Below are 4,698 nucleotides of genomic sequence, written 5' to 3' on the forward strand. Positions count from 1 at the left end.
TGATAGAACGACTTTTCTACTCTTTAGATTCCGTCCACTACTAGGTATTTGTTGACAACGACTAGTGCAGGTAGATTATCTGAATTCACAGTGCACTGATCCTGATATACTGCAATGTCAGGGTCAAATTTTCTACAGTAGAGCTTGATTTCACTCTTGTCATATCTCTTTGTATATTCAATGATACTACCCTCATTCATTCTATAGAATTCACAAGTTTCAATTTGATTATTTGAATCAATTTAACAAACAGTGTCCTCAAGTGTCAAATCACATTCTGTCACTGCCAAAATAAAAATCAGTGTGGTTATAATCATAACACCCACTATCTCTACAACGGTGACATAGAAACTATATTCATTTGTTGTTCAAGAAGTTGAATCGTTGACCCGGCTCCTCCTCCCAGAAAAATCTAAAACCACTACGATACCAATCTCGTAGCAATAAACTAAAATCACGGTTAGAATTCTTTCCAATCATACCTGGATATGTATTCTCCCACTGATTATATTTATCATAATGGCAATTGGAGCATAGGTGGCCTCTAGGATGAGAGTCACACACCTCTTCAAGACAGGAATTATAACTTTTTATGTGCACAGCATACCTGATCTATAAATCGCATAGGTTAAACAATCTAAAATTTTCCTTAGGCTCATCAAATACTGTAGAAGTCTCACATGATGATTAACAGGTGACCGGAGTGTACTCACAGCGTAGATATGTATGGGCATTTTTTTTATGTGTTGACTGAGAGTTCAGAGGAGACACTTCTCCTGTGATTCCTGTAATTTCGCAACCTAACCTGTGAACAAAAATGTAATTAATTCATGTTTTTGATAAGACTTCTCTTGTGAATTATTTATAATCTAGATACCAGCAATTTTGCAACCTAACCTGTGAACAAACCGTGAATAATTCCTGTCTTGGATAAGACTTGTGGATACTTTGACTTAAGGTGACCCATTAATCTATTTAACTTTGTTAAAATAGTGAATATTTAAATTTTTGGCAACTGATATTCAATATATCCCAATGGCTACCCCCCAATGTCAAGATTGACATAAAGCTACAGATGGCCCCATCGAATTTCATTTTGAGAAAAACACTTCCTGCAGCTCCCGATGCCAATGTCATTATCACATTGGCAATTCTCCACGTCCGAAAACAACAAGTTATGAGCTCTGTTGCATTGGCAGTGGAAAAGCTAAGAGCCAATGGTAACAACATTAAACTTCTTGTTCCCCATACGATCACCAATCAACGTCACACGTTTAGAGTGTACATTTGCCAATGCTCTGACTGAGAGTATCACGCTAATATCACTGAGTCAATTTGAATCCTATTGGGAAATCACGCCCGACGGCAGTGTTCTACTAGACCTAGCACCATGAACACAAACCAAATAATCATCGTATTTAGTATGGATCCATACATGTCCCAGTACAAGTCCTATTGCATAACTTCAGACTTAATTGAAAAAATTCCAAGTGCGAACAATGTCCGTATCAGTGCCAAAAGTAGCCCGACAACATTGACAACCGGTCAGTGTTTAAGTAACTTTTAGACAGTATAGAACAATGAATTTTTTTACCCTCTAGGTCTATTGTACAAATCACACATTCGATACAACAGCAACGTTGTTGGCAGCAGTGGGGAGACCACTAAACCAAATCAACAAAGTGTACTGGAGAGTGCGACACTGATATGCGGCTGTCATGCACTGCACTTTTTCATGTTCAGATGTCGTGGCTACACCTACAAGCAGTTCTCAACATCTACGTTGACTTACCTCAATTTAACGACTTTCTAGTGGAGAATGTACTTACAAGTTTATTTAATATTGATTTTAGTGACCTAATAATAAAATGTTCTAAAGATGTATGTGAAATTGTTTATTAATAAAAAAAAATTCATATACAGGATAAAACGACATTTCTACTCTTTAGATTTCATCCATTACTAGGTATTTGTCGATAACAACTAGTGCAGGTACATTATCTGAATTCAAAGTGCACTGATTCTGATTTACTGCAATGTCAGGGTCACATTTTCTACAGTAGAGTGTGACGTCACTCTTGTCACATCTCTTTGTATAGTCAATGATACTACTCTCATTCATTATATAGAATTCACAAGTTTCAATTTGCCTATTTGAAGCAATTTCACAAACAGTGTCCTCAAGTGTCGAATTACATTCCGTCACAGCCAAATAAAAATCAGTGGGCTTATAATCATAACACCCAGTGTCTTCACAACGATGACGTAGAAACCATATTCTTTTGTTGTTCCAACAGTTGAATCGCTGACTCGGTTCCTCCTCCCTGAAAAATGTAAAATTACGATGATACCAATTTCATGCCAGTAAGCTAAAATCACGGTTAGGATTCTTTCCAATCATACTCGGATATGTATTCTTCCGCTGCTTGTATTTATCATAGTGACAATTGGAGCATAGGTGGCCCCTAAGATGAGAGTCACACACCTTTTCAAGACAGGAATTACAACCTTTAATTTGTACAGCATATGCTCTATGCAATTTATCCGGGTTACATAATCCACCCTTTTCATCATACTCCTCAATCATTATGCAATTCTCACATGATGATGATGACCAGCTGCACAGCGAGTACATACATAACGAACATGTATGGGACATTTTGTCATGTGTTGATTGAGAGTTCAGAGGAGACACTTCTCCTGTGATTCCTGTAATTTCGCAACCTAACCTGTGTACAAAAACGTGATTAATTCATGTTTTTGATAAGACTTCTATTGTGAATTATTTATAATCTGGATACCAGCAATTTTGCAACCTAACCTGTGAACAAAACGTGAATAATTCCTGTCTTGGATAAGACTTGTGGATACTTTGACTTAAGGTGACCCATTAATCTATTTAACTTTGTTAAAATAGTGAATATTTAAATTTTTGGCAACTGATTAGTAAACACTAAACCAGATTACTGGTACTTTTCTCGTTACTGTTGATTATTTTGAATTTATTGTGAAACAATTTCAAATTAGTGTTCAAATTCGTGATTTTGAGTAGCTTAAATGTTTGGAAAAAAGGAGCCTCCAAAACAACCTCCTGATAGGGATATGAGTAAATCCCCATTTCAACCATCTTCAATAGTCCTTGCTAGAAACCCCCCTACTGCTGCGAATGTACCAGCGACCTCTCTGAAGAGTATTCATACCCTAAACATGGATACCACCCATTGTCCATCCCCCTCAACAACTGATACTGAAAAAGATGAAGAAGGCTTTAAGATAGTAAACTCGGCTAAGCGTAGAAGACAGAGAACAAAAAGTCCACCAGATTCAGCAATAATACATCTAACCGATGCCACGAACAACTCTTCAAGAAATCCAGCCGATTCCCCGGAAATTATTCAACTAGTTCCCCAATCTGATAATTGCTTGTTTACCAACCGTGATCTACCAAAGTTGCGAGTTTCCCTCTTCAAGACCATTCATTGCAACTTTAATATGAATATAAACAGATCAGGATCCCTAGATATCCTTTTGAACGGTCCCACATCAGTGAAAAAGGTAATGGAGCTAAAAAGTGTTGAAAATGTTGTTGTCACAGCCCACCTGTGGTCCCCAAGCCTAATAAAAACAAAGATAGTGCTCTACAATATCCCTAAATCATTTCTAAACTCGGACCTGATGGAAGCATTGATGAATGGAAAAGGTGAATGCATTCCGGTCTCTAGTGTTCATACCCTTGGTCGCGAAACCACTGAAACCTCAAACTTTAAAACTGTGTTGTTTGAGCTTCAAGGAGAATTTAATATTGACAAAGTGTTCCTCTTTGGCCAACAAAAAACTTTCAAGCCTTACAAAGAAAAGCCATTACAGTGTATTAAATGTCTAAAGCTTGGTCACTCAGATAAATACTGTAGAGAGGATTCCAACATTTGTAAGATTTGCCTTGGCAAGGACCATAATGAGTCAAACTGTCAATTTGACCCAATATGTACTAATTGTAAGGGCAAACACCAGTCCCTAGATAAAGGAAACTGTCCCAAATATAAACAAAGGGTAGAGATACTAAGAATAGCAAAAGAGCAACAACTTCCAATCCCTTTTTTAGCAATGCAAGTCCCAAGGACACCAAGATTCCCCCGTCCCCCAACAGGCCTCAGGCAACCAACAGCCCCTGAACCACCAACAGGCCCCAGGCAACCAGCAGCCCCCAGGACACCAAGAGTTCCCAATGCTTCCCCTAGTGTTGAACGTTTTCAGAATAATCTCATCCGAGACAAAACTAATGCATGGTTCCCCTTGATAGCAAGTGCCCCCCCCAAAAAACTGAAGAACCCCCTTTCGGACAATCCTGCGCAAGGAAAGACATCAAAACCGACCAAGCTACCTGGACTTACTCCCCCCAGATTTCACACAGTTTCTCCAAATGCTTTGGAAGATGAATCAAACGTGTACTTGAAATTAGCCAGCTTTACAGTTACCTCTATGCTCATCTCCCAATTAGAGTTACCCAATCAGTTGAAATGCATTATTCTGAAGAATTTGGCAAAAACTCACTTTGGCGAGACCATAGTTTCCGAAGCAGAAATTCAAATTGAGAGTGTTTTAAGCCAACATAGGCTGATTGAGTCACAATCAGAACGCCTGACGACTATTTAATGTGTGACTTTTCGTTTTTAACTAATTTATCCCTTTCCAATAACA

This window comes from Artemia sp. Qi Xiang Cuo, chromosome 18, assembly GCF_049724085.1.
Source record: "Artemia sp. Qi Xiang Cuo chromosome 18, ASM4972408v1, whole genome shotgun sequence".
In the NCBI taxonomy this organism is placed as follows: Eukaryota; Metazoa; Arthropoda; class Branchiopoda; order Anostraca; family Artemiidae; genus Artemia; species Artemia sp. Qi Xiang Cuo.